At 42.7% G+C, this 20,914-nt stretch overlaps 1 protein-coding gene across 1 annotated transcript in view; it reads left to right on the top strand.

Moving 5' to 3' along the window:
* CHCHD3 (coiled-coil-helix-coiled-coil-helix domain containing 3) overlaps positions 1-20,914 on the top strand; it is a 1,651,044-nt gene that overhangs the window by 43,225 nt on the left and 1,586,905 nt on the right. The gene's annotated exons all lie outside the window — the stretch shown is intronic.

Below are 20,914 nucleotides of genomic sequence, written 5' to 3'. Positions count from 1 at the left end.
GTGATGTTAAGACCATCGCTATTACAGTCTATATCTGCCTTCTTGTCTGCAGGACGAGAAGTGCTGAATTTAATTGTCAGATGTGAAAAAATAACATTATAGAGGGTTGTATGGAGTGACAGCAATTGTGGTACATCTGCCATTAAAGTGAATCAGTAACTGACTGTTGTTTCTGACCCTTGAATGGCAAATGCCCATGTAACACAGTGTGTTTATAGCAGAACTGACTCTTCTAAAAAGTGTGGTTAGGGAGAATAAGTCTGCAAAACCAAAAAAAAAATGGTAGATCTTTACATTTTGATATGTACTGAACATTTGGGGTGGCACACTGGGTAGAATTGTCACCAGTCGGCAAGAGGCTTTCTGATTAAATTATTGTCTGGAGTGTGTTCTGTGCAGAGGCTGCATGTCTTCCCTATGATCATGTAAGTTTTTTCACCGGGTGTTATGGTTTCTTTCCACATTCCAAAGACCCGCAGTAGGTGGATTGGATTCTCTAAATTGACCGTAGGTGTGAGTGTGCATGTGAGTGTATGGTATGGAAGGGCTGTTATGGCAGGGCTTGGCACACAGCAGTGTGAACATTGGCTGTAGGTGATAGTTACTGTGGATGCGACATCCTGACCCAATGTGCAAAAAGTGGGTGGGGGGGACTGAGGATAAGATGAGCTGAATATTTCTCACACGGGGGATTAAGCAGGTAGAGACATAATCTTAAATTCTATAGGCTTGCATCGCTTCACATGCTATGATAAGAGACCCAGGTTTGTGTAAAATAGTAACTTCCTTAAGAAGAGCTAGAGGTAGTTGAAAACTGGATACAGCACCCCCGACAAGGACTTCAGACATTGGGTTGTACTCCTGTAGAACACAGTTAAAAACAGAGGGGTGATGTAAAAAATATAAATGTTAATGAGTGTACCATTTATTTTAAAGCTGAATCAGATGTTGAACATTCAGTGTAATCCATTCTGGGAACCTTCTCGTTGCTTTCAGAAGGTTTGAGGATTCCTTTTTAGGTGTGTGTTATGGTTTGTAGTTCACAAGTGTGTGTACTAGGCTAATATCCACTAGAGTTTTTTAAGCTTAGCCATTCATCCCAAATCTCTCTGACAAGTTCTGGAACCCTTGATAAGTGCAAGCAGGGGCTTGGGAGATGAAATATTTACAAGCACTGGGCCTGGGAAAGGAACCATTTACAGGCTGCCTGTGTTTATTAGAGACGTAGGTGCCAAATTTGGGATGAATTTACTGTTCCCTATCCAGTTTTCCAAGTTACAGTTGAATTGGGTTGTGGAGGAATTGTGCTTCAAATGGATTCAGAGCCTGTTCCAAAGAAGGGGTAGTCTCTGTTATTCATTTCTGTTTCTCCAGGAGGTTCCATTTATATTGCGGGCAAGGTTTGTCTTTAGAACGGATAATTCTGCTGCTGTTTGTTTTGTGGATATGCAGGAGGTCCATCAGAGTGGGGTTTTTAGAATGGCTTGTACTCCAGTCATAGGTCTCCCCTCAACAGCCTGTAGCAGACAGAATATAGGTAAGGCAATTTGCATATGACATGTTACTTATGCTCTGCATTCTTTTAGTGAGGAACCTTTGTGGATGTTTCACTTGTTGGATGTGTCTGATTAGGCACATAAAAAAGTGTGCATTGTACTCAATGATAGGTCTCATGAATGCTGAATACAGTGGAACAATGACCTTCCTGGACTTGATGTCATACCTTTCTTTATGAGTTAACACTGAAGCAAAACAAGGAGAAACCACTAAGAAGACTATACCGATTACTGCTGCTCCTAGCTCGAACAGGGCACAATCCACACCATCTGTCACTGATAGTTCCCCACTGGAAAAAACGTGTCGAAACACTGGTGCAAGATATTAATTTTATTCCACTCTGGCACACTGCTGCTGTCACATAAATACAACGAATCTAAAGACAGGTTTAGCGCTTTCATCTGTCCACAACAGACTTCCTCAGAACCAACAAATGAAACCATACATAGCACTTATATACTCGTTTTGGCGCCAAATCTATGTAATTAATTGATTAATTACAAAATTTCATATTTCTTGAATTTAAAAAACAAAATTTCATATTTCTTAAATTTAAAAAACTTGATTAAAATATACATAATCACATATCCAATATAATATTCATAACACCAATTACACAATACTTAAAATACTTGTCTTACTAATTCATATTAGTTAAATATGAATTAGTAAGACAAGTATTTTAAGTATTGTGTAATTGGTGTTATGAATATTATATTGGATATGTGATTATGTATATTTTAATCAAGTTTTTTAAATTTAAGAAATATGAAATTTTGTTTTTTAAATTCAAGAAATATGAAATTTTGTAATTAATCAATTAATTACATAGATTTGGCGCCAAAACGAGTATATAAGTGCTATGTATGGTTTCATTTGTTGGTTCTGAGGAAGTCTGTTGTGGACAGATGAAAGCGCTAAACCTGTCTTTAGATTCGTTGTATTTATGTGACAGCAGCAGTGTGCCAGAGTGGAATAAAATTAATATCTTGCACCAGTGTTTCGACACGTTTTTTCCAGTGGGGAACTATCAGTGACAGATTGTGTGGATTGTGCCCTGTTCGAGCTAGGAGCAGCAGTAATCGGTATAGTTTTCTTTATGAGTTGCACAATATAGACTGATTTCCTCGCTGCTGTAGACATGTGATGTTCGGAGGTTAGATTATTCTTTCTCTCCCCAAGTCTCTGACTGCTGGTTTGACTTTTAGGTATTGTCATTATGAGAGTTACCAGGAGTGGATGACTTCCTGACGGATAATATTATGCATTTCATGGCATTAAGTTTTAGTCCGTGGCACTGCCCCATGTAATTGTCAGCTGTTATTTGAGAACATTAGTGTTGGTGGGGGATTCTGTGACTGCTTCTAATTTAGAATCATCTGCAAATTTGGTCAGTCAGAGGCCGTTGACCTCAGCCGTGACTTCAGTGAAGTAAATGCCAAAATGTAGTGGTCCCAGGACTGATCCCTGAGGGACTGTACTTGTGACTGGCCTCTTTGTAGATCTGGACTTCCCCAGTCCTACCTTCCTGAGCCTATCTGTGTAGCTGGCTGACCACAAGGGGACATAAGGGTTTATAAATAATCTTTGAGTTTATCAACAATAGTGGGTTAGTGTGTCAAATGCTTTGACAATGTCAGTACAGGCGGTGTGAAATATTTTGCTCTCATCCATTGGTTTGGTGACTTTCTCAAAGAGATCCAGCAGGTTAAGTAGTCATGGTCTGCCGTTGACAAAACCAAACTAGGCTGGGTCCAGTGTTAGGAGGTGTTCTGTCATTATTACTCATGATTTCCATGATAATTCTTTCCATGGCTTTGTATATGAGACTAGTGAGACTTGCGGGTCTGTAGTTTCCAGGATCTGTAGATTACCCACCTTTTAGCAGAGGGATGACCGTTGCTGTTCTCCATTCCATTGCAAATGTTAGCCAAAGTAGTACTTGTTTAGATGCGGTCCACATTATTAAAACATGTGCATATCAGAATATTAACACTGGTACTGTTTTGTAACACTCGAGCTTCAGAGAAGTGGGTTTACAAAACTTAATTTACACACAGTCAAATTAAAATCTGTGTCTGCACCACGATTATTAAAAATCCTACATATTCACACCAATGTATGGTAATTGCTCTCTATAGCCACAGTCACAGGCCAGCTTAAAAGGCAAGTATAACATTTGGACAAAAGTCAGTCAGATGAGGAATGACAAGGCTAACAGAACTTGGTTTTGGTTACCTTTTTTAATTTCGTGTTTCAGCACACAAGAAAAAATAATAATAAACAGTGGTTCAGAACAAAAAATGTAAACGTTTGTGTATATATTTGTGGGATAGCTCCCAGTTTATTTTGATATCTGAAGAAGGGATCCACCAAGTTATAAAAGTAGTTTGATCATCTTTTTTAGGCCAAAACATTAAGTAATGTGTTTAGAAATGTATTAACAGTTTATGAAATTTGTGTATTTGATTAGTAAATAAGAGCTTAATTGTGGTGGTGTAACTCTTTGTTTAATGGTGCATGATTTTGGCTTGCATTAGCCTGAAGAAGTCCTTTTTGTATCAGTTGGGGATTAGAGTCAAACTTTTTTTTTTACTGTAGCAGCATTTGGATTCTACATTGCTGACGTGGATTTGTTCATTTTTTTTTTAATTTCTGCATGTTGAAAAGTTAAATCTCTTGATCTTTTAAGGACATACTTTATTAAAAGGAGGATGTCCAAACGGGTAAATGTCAGCCACCAGGTTCCTACCTGATGCAGAGAATGTACTTAGTAAGTTGGTAGAACAATTGAAAGGAAGCAGTATTAGATGACAATGCATGTGTACATTTTGTGGTGATTGCTGTTGTGGCTGACAGCGCCGTCATTATTTATTTAGTTATTCTACAATGGTTGAAGATTCAGCAGTGCATTGAAAATACTTGCTCTTGTCTTATAAGTAATTCAGAGTTTTTTTTTTCCTGTATGGTTATTAATGCATAAAAAGTACTGCACAGACAGTCAAAATGTAGGTAAATGTTTAGAGCTTAAGTTTGAAGCAGGTAGCTGTGTGTCTGTGTTTTTCTCTGTGTAATTGTAAGTCTGCATTTCTCTTAAAACTCGAATCACAAGCCATCAAATCACTGAACAGGTGCTGTCATGTGTCCTGCAAAGGGCACAAGTCCTTTTCCCATATGCTGTTTAGTAGCCATGGAAACGGGACTTGATAAAGCATGGTAAATGGGACTCTTGTGCAAGTGCGTGTGTGTGCGTGTTAATATATTATATATCCTATATATAATATTAAATGTGAAACTGAGCAACATCATAAGTAATGGCTGTGCGTTTTGTGTGAATTACGTTTTGCTGAATTCAAGCTTTTATATAGAGAGTAGGTATGTAGGAGTGTGCAGGAAACGGAATGTTTGACTGGGGGTTGTGAAAATATGCAAGATTGCGGTACAATTGGTAGTGTATATGTGCAAGTGATTGTGGATTAGGTAAGGAGATGATTTTAGTGTTGTGCTTGTTTGGTGTTTTTTATGTTCTGTGTTTTGATTAGTGGTATGTTTGGGGCAGAAGGTTTTTTTTTAGTAATGTAATGGTTAGGGGCAGGGATAGATTTGGATGTGTTATAGATATATATAGATGCACACTCCTGCACATGTATATGCTAATTTACATTATATGTGTATCTATTTTGCTTTTTATATCCATCTTTATCTATATATGTCAATACGATGAATATGTGCACACACTGTGTGATTCTATGTATACACACACACACTTGTAAAGATCTAACATAACATAATAGCAGTGCCCTGGTTTAATTTGTTTTAACCACCTTTGTCCAGAGATTTCCTCCACTACATTTCTACACCTTAAAAATGAGTAATGATGGATTCCGTATTTCAGTAAAAAATTAAGATTCCCCTATTCAGGAGAAGGAGAAAACTGAGTCTAAAAAAATCTTTGCTTCTCAATAAAATGGATGGCTGCTGTTGTCCAATTGTTGCATTTTGTTCTAACTGGCGAAGATTGGATGGATTTCCCTTGTATTTGTCAGTGTGCAGTTTTTGTTTTAGCATTTTTCATTCTGAGGAATTATGCTTACTTAATTAGTTTTACTGCTTTAATTAGAAAATTGTTTTTAGGAAAAAAAAAAGCATTTGTTTGTGAGTCACAAATAATGAACAGATTTTAGTTGTCATGCTGTCAGTACATATTATTTGAAAGTAAGTAAGGTGTGTGTGATTGCAAATTGTTTTATCCAGCATAGCTTGCATTATGATAAGGAAATGTCCATGTACCTTTGAGCCACTAGTCCAAAACAAATACTGGCAGAATGCTGTTAGTGCTTTTTCTCTCTGTGTATAGCCCCCTAGCCTATTTTCAATCTGCGTTTGGCACAGTGGTGCAACGGATGATATCGTCTCACAGCTAGAGGTTCACCAGTTAAATTCTCTGTTGGGGTGCCTTCTGTGTGGAGTTTGCATGTCCCTCCCTGTGTTTGCATGGGTTTCCTCCCACTTTTCAAAGACATGCAGTATGTGGATTGGACACTAAATTGGCCATAGGAGTGAGCTTGCATGTGAGTGTGTGGAAGAAGTGTGGTAGGGCTAGCCACCCAGCGGTATAAACCTTGGCTCTAGATTGCCACTTTTGAAGTGACACCCTGACCCCATGTGCAAAAAATGGGGGAAAAGGGATGATGGACAGATTCTGAAAATTTTCCTGTCCTATTTAGTTTGAACTCCTTTTTACTAGTTATTGTTTTGGTGAACAAGGTCTTTCTGAACTTAACACAGTATTTTATCTGTTGACTGAAAAAGCCTTATTCAAGAAAAAGAGCATTATTTAGATGCCTTTCCTTTCACAGTACATTCATGTTTTTTTATTTCTTAACCACACCAGATACACTTGCTAATAAAGTCAAATTGCATACTCCAAAAGATGAAAAAGTAGCCCTCTAACGTGTGCATCAACCTAAACACTAAGGAAAAAGTAGAGCATGTAAATGCATATAGATACCTAGCTATCTAGTTAGACCTCCATCCCTTAACTTTCAACGCCACCTCCAAATTACCAAAACCAAGGTGAAGTCACCCCTTTTCTGGACAAGAAAAATCTCACTACCGTGCACCAGAAAGTAGATGAGCTATTGGGGAAAGGTATGTTACTTCCTCAAATAGAATGTCTCCAATTGCCTCTTCTTCCAAAAAGAACCTCTCATCAGTCCAAACTGTGGCTAACAAAATAAGCAGATTTTTAACATTGTCCCCCCAGAAGGGAACACCATTATCACACCCTCAAAGCTATATGGCTATCCCCCCAAAGAATCAATGTCCTCCTGGATTCATTAACTTTTAAAGTCGTCAGCATGGCATCCTTCCCCATCTTTGCCAGTAGACTATTTTGAAAGACAGCCACCATACAACCTCTGATGTTTATCCCGTGCACCAACCTCAACTCCCCCCCGCATGTTGAACTTAAGCAGATGGGACAGTTTATCATGGCCTCCAAAATCTGAGAATCCATTCCCAAACAAATGCATGGCAGCCTTTCATGTACCATCTTCAGGAAATGATTAAAAATACATCTCCTCAAACGAGCTCAATGCAAATAATTCACTAAAGATAATGTCCCCTGGAGTGTCTACCCCCAAACCCCTTCTTCAAGACAATTTACTAATTGTCTGGTAGTTGGTGCAGGGGGTTGAGGTCAAGGGTTTGATTCTCTTGGCCCTCATTTGCCCATTGTGTGGCATTTAGCAAGTCACTTCACCAGGCAAAACGTGGGGGCAAATGGAAATTTGGGATAAACTCCTCAATGGTCCCACCTAGGCTGCAAGCCTATTAACTACCTGTGAACTCCTCTTTCATGGGATAGTTTATAATCCCATCAGCTCACACCTGAATGTGTTATTTCACTTAACTAGCACATTGAAACTATAAAAATCAGTAACATGGCCTTATTCCGTTACTTAAACACCATTTATTTAATGCTTCAGATGACTGTTTATACAAGCAAGAATTTCCCTACATTGTGTCGTCTGTCTATTCATTATTGTAATCACCAGTTAGTATTTGCTGTCTGCCTATACAAGCTTGAGGGAGCAGGCATTAATAGGATCCATTTTATTGACCATAGGAATTGCAAGTTATTACTGACTTTCTAAATATTTACACAATTTATAACTAGTTCTATCTGTGCACTTCTTTGTGAGTCTCACTGTCTTGTATATGCATAATTTTTCTGCAGTTAGCATTCTTAATTTTGTGTGTGTTTCTGCAATCTGGAAGAACATGGAAATGGTCCAGGTGGATCAGTGTTCTACCCGCTTAACAAACAAACAAAATAAAAATCCATTGCTATGTTAATCACTTCCTGAAACTTTTTATTTTCTTCCACTTTGATGAAAACTGTATTGACTGTTGAATTTTCCATCTTTTGGATTTTCTTACCTACAGTGTGTGGGTGTGCCTTTTTTAGTTTATTATGGTGCAGTACATACAAGTAAATACAAATTCAGTTACAGGTAATAATAGTGTGATAAAACATAAAGGGATGCAGTTTGCCTTGTATAAGTAACTGGCATTGCTACAATCAGTCTGAGTCCCACAGTTGGTAAAGCAGTTTGTAGCTCATAAGCAGCTACTCCTGCAAATAAAAAAAAAAAAGATGTTATCTTTCTAAATTGCTTTAGAACCTTAAGAGGTTTGGTCTACTGATATCCTAGGTATAACCTCTTTCCTACCTGTGGTTATAGATCCTTATGATGGCTGTTTTTATCTGTCAGGGATCTTTTTATATGTATAATTTTTTGTTGTAGCGCTCCTCATGGAGGAGCCCTTGGGAGTAAGATTTTATATGACTGAAAATGATAGCTAATCCAATTTTTAGAGTCAAAGGTGGCCATTACACCATAATTCAGGTGTAGAAATTGTTTCTGAGATCACAGATGCATTAAGGCACTAAGACTGTGATTTCTCTTATTTTCTCAAAACTGCCTTTGTTATGAATGTTGAAAGAGGCAGTCCCAACACATCTTTGTGTATTGTCATCAGGCACCCAGTTTAATAGGTTCCAATTGGGTATCTTGCTTTCCCATCTTCTGTTAATGCTGCCAGCACCCCTTCCCACCCCAATTCCAACCTATGTGGATTTGACTTTGGTGTCAGTCATGCACTGCAGCTCTACATATCTGAGAGTTTATCTTGCTGAGGTCCTCCACTAACGATGGTCAGCCTCAACTGAGCATGTGGACATACAGTATTGTCTCAAGTCTGTGATTCTTTAGGATTGCTTTGCGATTAAGCAGCTCATGAGTGTGGAGTATTGCCTGAAGTCTGGCATTCTTATTTTAACATCTTTGTTAATTTAATGGATTTTAATCGTAGGTACACATACTGTTGTTTAAAAGAAAACAGTTATAGGAAAGGCAACATTGTTAATATTTATATTAGCTCCATGATATGCTACTTTTTTAAGAATTAATGTTATGTTGTCCTGTCTTGCGTTCATTCTTGATGGTTGGGTTCAGAACCGAGCATCGGTTCAGACTCGGTCTAATAATAAAGCTCGAGAGCTTTTTACTGGCTCGAGGCTACAGCCTATCCCATGATGCTTGACGAAAGTTTCTCAGATCTAGTTTGCCGCTTTGCTGGTTCAGGATTGCTTTTTCGCTGGCTCAGGCTAAGTCTTTACTATTTTACCTTCACTGAATATTTTGCTATATTTTTAGTGCGTAACCTTTAACTTCTATAGTTTAGGGTAGAACAGTTTTGTGTTTTGATAGTCTAGTGTTCCCCTTTCGTTTGTGTATTGTCACTGGTTTTAGCTTGTTGTGTAGGCCATCATTTCTCACAGGCCTCTTTACTCCCTATCCCATCTAGCTTTAAGTTGTTCTGAACTAATCCGTTTGATTTAGAGGATTTTTTTTTGTCCCCTTTGTTTTTAGCCCTTAGTAGTTTGCGGGCTTTCCTTCCCCCTATGTTCATCGTGTTACACTGCTGCAGTCATTACACTTGGGTTATCCTGCCGTCAGGCGGTCCCGCAGTCGGCCAGAGTTCCAAAGCCTTGGTCCGGTGTCTGTTGCTGTCGCCTCTTCCCTGACGTCAGTGTGCCAGGGGTATACAAGATGCATCTGACTCCATTTTCTTCAGTCTTTCTTGCCCGAAGCAAAAGCAGTTCGCAAGTGCTGGTCGGCCGACTCCTGAGATTTTCAAAGTCGAATTTCAGATCCGAAGTTTTCAATAAAGCTAAGTACCCCGTTGGGGAAACTTTTTTCTTGCCTCAGACCAATGTCAGAAAAAGTTAATAATTGTATTTCTTGTGGGAAGCAAATACCTCATAAGGACTTCCACTCTTACTGTATTCCATGCCTAGGCCCTGATCACAACGTCACTAGTTGTCGGTTTTGTGCTAGATGTAACAAAAGCACTATAAAGCGACGTTTTGATTTTGCTTTGCACTACTTTGGCCGAAGGTTCAATTATACAGTGCCGTCGGAACAACTGACGACCGCAATTCATAAAAAACGCAAAGACAAGGATAAAGACAAACATCCGAGGTCCAAAACCGACGACAAAGCCTCTTCTAGGCCAGTCACCGGTTCTCAGTGAGGCGGTTTCGCAGCCCCTGACACCCACTACCTCAGAGCCACAGGCCGCCTCCGACTCCCACGTGTAGACAACTAGGCCTCTGGAAACTCAAGGTATTGGGTGTACGGAAACTAATCCCTCAGATGGGTCTGGAGCCGCTGAGCAGGCATCGGCTTCTGAGGGTGTTTTCAGACCTTCACAACTTACCATTAAAGCAACAGCCAAGACAAAAACACCACTAAAGACAAAGAAGCAAGTACAGCATTCTCCTGGACAGTCTTCCATGCCTAAGAAACAGATGCTTAAAATGGCCGAAGACCTCATTACTCTAATCAGGGGTTCCCATCCCCCTCCTGATAAAAGACCTAGGCAGGATACAGACTATGATTCCTCTGATTAGGTTTCCATTTCCTCTGATTCCTCTTCAGACCATGGATACTCTCTACCCCCCCTATGAGGACTCTGATGCTGAAGAATCTATCCCTTCAGCCTCTCCTCCTGAGGATTACTCTTTTGGGGAAACTTTACATACCATGAGGGAGCATTTCCATTGGGAAAGTCAGGATTATTCAGAATCCAAGAAAAGGCTCAGGGACTTCCTTTTATTGCCTCAACACAGGCCCCTTGCTATTCCGCCTGTGTTAGATATTGTGGATGTTGTGTTCTCTGAATCCAGCTTATCTCCTGATTCTTTGCCCCCTGCTCCAGCCAAGCCAGATAGGTATTATAGAGTCCCTGACTCTCACAAGTTTCTTTATAAAAACCCTTCTGCTGACCCAGAAACCATTTCCCAGGGTCCCAAAGGAGTTAAGGCTTCCATTGCAAAAAATCCAGTCCCCTCTGACAGAGATTCTAGAGCACTGGATAGATGGGGGAAGAAAGTTTACACTTCTGCAACTTTAGCAGTAAGGGCTTTAAATTGCCAGTTTCACATGCTTAAGTACCAACAATATTTAATGGCTCAGTTAAAACAGAAAATGCTTACAAGCTCAGAAGCTCCTGACTATAAAGAAATGCAGGATTTATTGCATGCAGTTGAACAGGTGGGAAAACATACTCTGCAATTTGGTTTTGATTTTTTAGAGGCCTCTTGTAGAGCCGCAGTTACAGGTTCTGTGATTCGAAGACATGCTTGGTTAAAAGAACAGAATTTACCTGACCATGTTAAGGCAAAATTATTGGATGCTCCTTTACAGCATGATACCTTGTTTGGTGTTAAGGCAGAAGAGGTGTTAAAGAAAATGGAGGATAAAGCTAAATCTATGCAAACAGTCAAAGATTTCTTACCGGTACAGCCACCTCGATTTAGCAGAAATTGGCCTACAAAGAATTGGTCCTTTCCAGTGTCAGACAGGCCACAGAGAGGCAGATACAGACGCCCAAGAGGCAGATCTCAACACCAAGGCTCTTACAGACAACGACAGTGGGGTACCTCAACCCCAAAAGGTGGTGAGGACAAGTCTCAACCGTACAGGAAACCGTCCCAATGACTTTCCCCTTCGTATGCCAAGCACTTCCCTTTTGGCAGCCCCCTTAAGGGGGAAACTGGCACTTTTTTCTCAAAATTGGCAAACAGTCACCCAAGACAAATGGGTTCTGAACATTGTGTCTCAAGGATACAGGTTTCCACTTTCACACTTTTACCAAGGCTAAAGGGAATGCCAAACCTGCCACAAAATCAAGTGGCAGAGGCTCAAAAACAAATTTCAGCCCTCATGGACATGAGAGCTATTCAGAAAGTACCACAGCAGGAACAAGGACAAAGATTTTACTCAAGACTCTTCCTGGTCCCCAGAAAGGACAAAGCCTGAAGACCCATACTAGACCTTTCAACTCAAAATACTTACCTGGATGTTCCGAAATTCAGAATGTTGACACTACAGCAGCCTCTTCCCATGCTGGGCAAGAAGGCTTGGCTTGTTACTCTGGACCTCAAAGAGGCATACCTGCATGTCCCTATCAGACAAGATTGCAGAAGATACCTCAGATTCAAAGTGGGTACAATGCACTACCAATTCTCTGCACTGCCCTTTGGCTTATCTACTGCGCCCAGGGTCTTTACAAAGTGCCTGGCACCAGTAATTGCATTTTTCAGACAAAAAGGAATTCAAATATATCCATACCTGGACGACTGTCTCATTCAAGTAGAGAAAAAGGACATTCTTCTAAAACATCTGGCATTTGTAAAAAGGCTGCTAATTTCTCTAGGGTACACAGTAAATGAAAATAAGTCAAAACTTATGCCCTCACGACAGATAATATTCCTGGGTGCCAGCTTGGATACAATGGCCCAGATGGCTCATCTCACGCCAGACAAACAAGGACAACTGACTCAATATTTTCAATTACTGGCAAAAAAGTCCCATCTCCCTGTAAGAAAAATTCTGCAGGCCCTGGGATTCATGGCATCCTGCATACTACTAATTCCATATGCCAGACTGCATATGAGGAAATTACAGTGGTACCTAAAAAGTGTTTGGACTCAACACTCTCACAGTTTAGAAACAGTAATACCAATAATTCCCTGCCTACAACAGGAGTTTCGATGGTGGGCACAGGTATGTCACCTCAACAAGGGCCAGCCTTTCACTCTACCCAGCCAGGCAGACTCTAACAGATGCTTTGGATTACGCCTGGGGAGCACACATGGCAGGAAAATGTATTCAGGGCAAGTGTACCACAGACCAAATGCATCTTCACATCAATCAAAAAGAGATGTTGGCTGTTCAAAATGCCTTAACAGCTTTCAAGAACCTTCTGCATACAGGACAATTATTAATAAAGACAGACAACACCACAGTAATGTGGTACATAAACCAGCAAGGGGGCACTCATTCTTACCCCCTATGCAGGCAAGCCATGACCTTGTGGAACACAGCTCTAACTTATCAAGCAAGCACAATTCCTGCCAGGAAAGAAAAATACTCTGGTGGACGATGTCAGCAGAAATATCATGGACCCTCACGAATGGAAATTGAATCCACAAAGCTTCAGCATGGTAACGCAAAAATGGGGGTGCCCAGACATAGATCTTTTTGCCTCCCCACTGAATTGCCAACTACAAAAATTCTTCACAAGGGCTTACCACACACAAGCATGGAAAGTGGATGCTCTTTCGTTCAGCTGGAAAAGCCTAAACGTTTATGCCTTCCCACCACTGCCTCTCCTTACAAAGGTACTCTTAAAAGCTAGACAAGAAAAACCACAGATGATCCTGATTGCTCCAGACTGGCCACGCCAGCACTGGTACCCAATCTTAAAGAACTTGGCTCAAGGGCCACCGTGGATTTTGCCTCAAATTTCACACCTTCTGACTCAACAAAACAATCAGATCCTGCACGGTCAGCTCCAAACCCTAAACCTGGCTGCATGGCAGATTCATTAGTCAAACAGGCAACACCTCTCTCTAAAGCTGTTATGGATGTCATTTTGGAGGCCAGGAGGCCTAGCACCAGGAAATCATACTCAGAAAAATGGAAGAGATTCTGTGCCTGGAACCAGGCTCAAAGCCTTGACCCTCTTGTCCCAAACATTCCTCCGATTTTACAATACTTAACTGAGATGCTGGACAAAGGCCTAGCCTTCTCATCAATTAAGATCCACGCCTCTGCCATTTCAGCTCATTACAACACGGATCCTCTTTTATTCTCTCATCCCTTGCTAAAGCAGTACCTCAGAGGGGCTAAAAACATAAGACCGTCCCGGAGAGCACCAACACCAACGTGGGACATCAGTTTTGTTTTGGAAAAACTGACCTTGCCACCTTTTGAGCCAGCCAATACAGCCGACCTAAATTTTTATCATGGAAAACAGCTCTGCTCCTGGCAGTAACTTCAGCACGAAGAGTCTCAGAGCTACAGGCATTAATGGCAGTGGAACCTTTTATAATATTTCATCAGGACAGGGTTTCTTTAAGGACAAACCCTACCTTCATGCCAAAGGTGGTATCTAATGTGGCTCTTAACCAAACCATCCATTTGCCAACTTTCTATCCAAACCCCCAGAATAAAGGGGAGAAACTTCTGCACTCTTTGGACATACACAGGCAGCTACGCTTCTGCTTGGATAAAACAAAAGCTTTCAGGAAAACTGCGCAACTGTTTGTAGCATATGCTGCAGGATCACAGGGCAAGGCTATCTCAAAGCAGACTATTTCCAAATGAATAGGACACTGTATTCATTACTGCTACACACAGCATGGAAAATCAGTCCCTAATAACATTAGGCCACATTCTACCAGAGAGACAGCCACATCAACAGCCTTTATCAGAGGAGTACCAACCAAGGAATTTTGGAGGCTGCAACTTGGAGTTCAGTGCACACCTTTACCAAGCATTACCACTTGCCTCTTTACTCTAAATCCAGAGCCGGATTTGCCACTGCAGTTCTGCAGGGCCTCATAGCCAATCCTAACTCTTTATAGACCAGCCACCCAACCTTAGCTTTGGGGTTCTACCCAAGTGTAATGACTGCAGCAGTGTAACACGATGAACATAGTACACTTTTGTACCTATCATAAATGTAGATGTTCGAGTGTTCACACTGCTGCAGTCCAGGTTACCCTCCCTCCATCCCCTCTGTCCTAGCTGGACTTATCTATACCTTTCTATCCTATACAACATTTGTGGTGTATTTGCTTGTAACTGAAGGTATTGTTTTTTATTTTTTATGTATGTTTGATTAGCAATATGCATTGCCTACCTACTTGGGGGCACCTGACATCTGCGGCAAGAAAAACTGAAGAAAATGGCGTTGGATGTATCTGATATACCCCTGGCGCACTGACCTCAGGGAAGGGGCGACAGCAACCGACGCCGTACCAAGACTTTGGAACTCTGGCCAACTGTGGGACCGCCTGACTGCAGGATAACCCAAGTGTAATGACTGCAGCAGTGTATACACTCGAACATCTACATTTATGGTAGATACAAAACTGTACTTTCTACTTCCTTGACTGAGGTTTTGTCGTTTCAGTTAGAGACATCTCCTCTGACTAGAGGAGATCGTCATTTAACTTGAAGACCTTCTCCTCTGTCATTATTCTTGTTTGTTCCCCCTATATATAAAAAAAAAAAAAAACAAGAAAAAACAAACACTTTGCTGTGTTAATTGTGTTTTTCCTTTCTGCCTTTCAGGGTACTGGTTGACAAGTATACTGTTGCCATTTACTTATCCCTTTGGTTGTCTAATTAGTGAAGTATGTCTAAGGATACTGGTAAGGAAGCCAACCAATCTGGACTTAAAAAGTGTGACTCGTGCACACAGAAGATGACGTTTACTGATAGCCACACTAGCTGTGTATATTGCTTAGGTGCAGTTCATCTGCAGGACTCCTGCTCTGTCTATCATGGATTCGGTTCCAGGGTCCTGCAGGATTGTAAAAATAAGCTTATTTTAAGAGGTATACTCAAGGGACCGTTTGACGTGACTATGAAAGGCAATCCGCCCTCTAAATCTTCATCTGAGAAGTCTTCCAAAAAATCTTCTTTGGCTCTGGATTTTGAGCCGACCAAGAAGCCTGAAAAACCTGCAACTTCGGACCCGAAGACTGTAGGGCCTGTTAAGACAACTACTCCATCGGTTCCACCAGCTTTATCGGAACCGACTCGGAGAAAAAAAGGAGCTGGTCCCCGGCTTTGGAACCAGTCTACTCATTGCCTCAGTCACCCCTTTTGCAGTCGGTGGCTGGTAATCATAGGTCCTCCACGTTCTCCTCTCGATCCTCCAGGACTCTCTTGACGATGATGTAGAGTGGGTGGTCAGGAGGTTGCTTTGGACACTGGCCTTTGCCAAAATTCTCTCGAGTCCCGCCCAGATGGAAGTGGAGCTGACTCCTATACCTGCCTTATCTTCTGTTCCTCCTCCGACTCTGACAAGCTCGGAACCGGAGTGCCTGGAGGTCCTTGTGGTGGAACCGTCTGGTCCGAGAACCACATCTGGTGTCTTGGCCCCGGTTTCTGCTCTGACCTCTTCGATGCTGTCGTCTCTCGAAGGGTCTGGGAGCCGACACTCCCTCATCTGGTCTGGGAAGGCGAGTCGGATCAATCAGATCCAACTCTTCCTCTAGGGGCTTCAGCGCAGGGGAGTTCGGCTCCCATATCTGCCTCGGAGCCATCCTTCTTGGCACGGGGGGAGGTCTCAGGGCTCCTCTGAGCCAGGTGCTCCCTTGGGTCAGGATTGCAATGCCTTTGAGTTGATGAGGAGTGTGCTGTCTCCCCAGACTGCTCTACCCTCGACTTCAGATACTCTTCCCCCTAAAGGATCGGTGTCTACCTCTGTACCATCCCGCTAGACCAAGCGTAGAGAGCCAATGCCCCAATGGGCGACCCACTCTCTTCTGTAACCTCCCCAGAGTATCCCTCTGAGGAGGTCCCTTGGAAGAGGACTTGTAAGCGGAAACATTTAGACTCTCCTAAGTCTGTCACGTCAGATATGGGTGTAGAAGATTCAGAAGGGTCCCCACGGTCACCCTCTGAAGAGGTCTCCTTTTCAGACCTCTTGAGATCCTGAAGCAGAGAGGTGGCTAGAAGACCCTCTGTCCTTATGAAGAGGAGTCTCTGTATACCTGGAGGCATTTGGATCTCGACCCTCCACCTTTTGGGTGTCTCCACCTTTTGACTAACTCCTTGGTGTGGTCAGTCGAAAGGCATAAGACTCTCCAGAATCTGTGGAACCTGCTCCGAGGAGGCCCAGCAAGTTTTTTACTGCCCTGGACGATAAGCAATTCTTAACCAAAGGTGTCCCAGTAGATGCTGTAGTGGTGGCGGCAGCCACCAAGAAGGAATTAGCTGAAACCTCATCTGTCCAGCCGCCAAATAAGGAGTCTCGAACGATGGACAGATATGGGAAGCATATGTTCTCTTCAGCGGCCTTTACTCTTGGGACGCTGAAGTATTTATCCCATTTTACCCGACTTCAGAGGGATCTCCTGAAAGAGCTAGGAGATACCCTCCAGGGTCCTACAGCTGCAGGGGTGCCAGACAAGGTAAACTCTCAGCTTGCGACTCTAGGTTCTGTAGTAAACTCTTCCATGCACCTCCTCTCTTACACAGCTGATGGAGCGAGTAGGGCAGCAGGCACAGGGCTCTTACTAGGTGCGAACAAGAAGGCAAAACTCTGTCTGTTGTAGGAGTACATTTTTCTGTCCCTACCAGGCCTTATCCCAAAGGCCAGATGGGTGGAAAAATGTGGTTCCAGAAATCCCAAAGAGCTTTGCTGGACGCATGTGGTGAATTTTCCTGCAGGGGCAGAGGGGGAAATAATGGAAGATGCCATGTTCGCAGCAGAGGGGGTCTGCAGAACCAGGGCAACAGAGGTACGTTCTCTGGCAGACCCTTCCAGGGCTCCTGAAAGGAGACCTGCCTGTCCACCTCTGGAGGCAGTAGGGGGCAGATTATCACTGTACCCAAAAGCATAGCTCAGCATCACTCAAGACAACTGGGTACCATCAGGTTATATCCAGGGGATACAACATACCCTTATCTTCTCCACCCCCTCCATCAAGATCAATCCCAGACATCCCACGCGGTCAAAGGGATCAAGCAACCCTAAAAATCCAAAGGTTGCTAGAAAGAGTCATCCAAGAAGTCCCTGCAGACCAAATCGAATCCGGGACTTACTCAAGGTTCTTTTTAGTTCCAAAGAAGACAGGGGACTGGAGACCAAAGTTCTGGATGGTGACACTGCAGTTTATGCTCCCTTTTCTGGGACGAGACAATTGAATGTGCTCAGTAGATCTTCAGGATGCGTACTACCATATAAAGATGGATAGGTGATATCTATGTTTCTGGCTGAGAACCAGTCATTATCAATTCAAAGCTCTGTCCTTTGGTCTCACTACAACCCCCAGAGTGTTTACCAAATGCATGGCAGTAAACGACTCACTTGAGGCATCTAGGATTCTGGGCATTTCCATATTTAAAAGACTGCCTCCTGACCGTCACCACAGAGCATCTACTGACCAAGGCAAGGGACACCACCATTCATCTCTGCTCAGAGCTAGGTATTACCATAAATTTAAAAAAAATCTGCCTTGTTACCTTCACAGCATATTACCTTCATGGGGCAGAAAAGACATGGTAGCAAACTGCCTCATGACAGGGCACAAACACTACGTCATCAGATATCAATCTTGCTCAGGAGGAGGAAAGTGCAGGCAACGTTTCCTCTCAAGGTTTTGGGTTCAGTGGCAGCTGGGATAACTTTATTTCCACTGGCGCATCTACACAAGGGTATTACTGTGGCTACTCTTTGTACAGTGGTCCATGCAGGAGTTACCCATGTCACTCAAGATCCTCATTACGGACACCTGCAAGAAGGACCTACAATGGTGGCTTCAGTCCACACAGGTAACGATAGGCAGACCATTTGTTCTCCCATATCCAGTTGCTACAGTGACCACGGATTCTTCTCGGGTAGGGTGGGGGGGAGGGCGTTATCTGGGACAGACTGTCCAAGAGACTTGGCAGGAACACGAATACCACTTGCACATAAATGCACTGGAGATGAGAGCGGTGCTTCTGGCATTGCAAGCATTCCAAAGCTCTCTTCTACAGGTACAATTGCGATACAGACAGACAGTATGTTCGTGGTGTGGCATGGTACATCAATAAACAAGGTGGAACCAGATCCTGCCCTCTGTGTTGAGAGGCTCAGAGTATGGCAATGGGCAATTTCCTCTCAACGTTTTCTAACGTCTCACATTTCGGGGAAATCCATTGTGATAGCGGACATATTAAGCCATGTAATTCTTATGCCTCACGAGTGGTCCCTGAAACAGCAAATTGCGAACCAAAGTCTTTGCAAGTGGGGCAAGCCTTGCTACGACTTCTTTGACATGTCCATGAACTCCAAATGCAGCAGCTACCTTGCCCTAATCCCCCCTCCCTCTGGGGGAGTCACCAAGGGATGCACTTGTTCACAATTGGCCTCCGTGACTTCTTTATGACCCCTCCCCCCCATTTCCATTAATACCCAAAGTTCTACAGAAAGCCATATTGTTAAATCACAAACTGTCATCGCTCCATACTGGCCTAGTCAAATCTGGTTCCCCTTCCTATGCCCCCATCTCCAGGAGAAGCCTTGGATTCTGGACCCGGTGTCTGATCTTCTGACCCATCAGTCGGGAACGCTCCATCCCTCCATCCAAACTCTCAAGCTGACAGCTTGGTTGCTCCATTTCCCATCTTAGCCAGGCTTCCAAATATCTCCCTGGCAGTGCGACACATTCTGGTTTCTTCTCACAAGGCTGCAACTAGAAAGCTATATGCTAGCAAATGGGAAAGGATTTCTTGCTGGGCTTCCAAGTATCACATAGATTTCTTCACAGCCCTGGTGACCACAATTCTAGATTTTTTAGCAGAGATTTTCAATCGACGTGCAGTGCCGGCTACTATATGCATGCAGTTAGCTGTCATGTCTAACTACCATGTAGGAGACATGGGATCAAAAATATTGTCTCCCAGATTATGCAAAACTTTTCTGAGGGGTACATTCCTATTAAGACCTCCAATAAGAGAACCACCACCTCCCTGGGCTCTAAATTTGGTATTGACTACTCTAAATCTCCCTCCATTCAAGCCAGCCTCCTCTTGCCCACTAAAGTTCTTTACATGGAAGACTATCTTTTTGACAACCATTACTCTGGGTTTCAAAACTACAAGCCCTGTCTGTTCATCCTTACTATTTAGTTTTCCACAAAGGCAGAGTCTCCCTTAGAACAAATCCTTCCTTTCTTCCCAAAGTTTGTTCTGAGACCAACTTGAATCAATCCATTGACCTACCTGTCTTTTTTCCCCAACTATGGCAACAAGGCAGAATACAAGGTTCACCAATTGGATGCCCATAGGCAGTTACGTTTCTATTTACATAGGACAAAATAGTTTAGAAAATCTAACCAATTATTTGTCTCATTTTCAGAGACTAGAAAAGGGTCAGCAGTTTCAAGGGTCACCTTATCTAAATGGCTCTTGACACCATTACTTACGCATGTAGTTCTCGGCATAAGCAACTGCCAGGTAAAATTTGAGGCCTTTCAACTAGAGCTATGTCGACTTCCACCGCTTTCCAAGCCAGACTACCATTGGAGTCAGTTTGTGCGGCAGCCACATGGGTTAATCCTCATACCTTTATTACTCATTACAAAGTAGATGTTCATCGTGTTATCCTGCTGCAGTAATCACACTTGGGTTATCCTGCCGTCAGGCAGTCCCGCAGTCGGCCCGAATTCCAAAGTCTTGGTCCGGCGTCGGTTGCTGTTGCTTCTTCCCTGACGTCAGTGCGCCAGGAGTATATAAGAGGCATCTGACGCCATTTTCTTCAGTCTTTCTTGCCGCGCGGTGCCCGAAGCAGAAGCAGTTCGCAAGTGCCGGTCGGCCGACACCTGAGATTTTCGATTTGAATTTCAGTCCGAAGTCTTCAATAAAGCTAAGTACCCTGTTGGGGAACATTTTCTTGCCTCAGTCCGATGTCAGAAAAAGTTAACAATTGCATTTCTTGTGGGAAGCAAATACCTCATAAGGACTTTCATTCTTACTGTATTCCTTGCCTAGGCCCAGACCACGACGTCACAGGTTGTCGGTTTTGTGCTAGGTTTAATAAACGAACTATCAAACGCCGTTTTGACTGCACGGCATTACTTTGGTAGGAAATTTAATTATATCATGCTGTCGGAGCAGCCGACGACCGCCATACATAAAACACGCAAGGATAAGGACAGGCAGCCTAGGAACAAGCCTGACTCCGAGGCCTCAGTGGGGCCTGTCGCCGGTTCTCT

Source organism: Protopterus annectens, chromosome 11.part0, assembly GCF_019279795.1.
Source record: "Protopterus annectens isolate FY-2018-M chromosome 11.part0, PAN1.0, whole genome shotgun sequence".
NCBI classification, from domain to species: domain Eukaryota; kingdom Metazoa; phylum Chordata; order Ceratodontiformes; family Protopteridae; genus Protopterus; species Protopterus annectens.
This window is presented reverse-complemented; position numbering and strand designations above follow the sequence as displayed.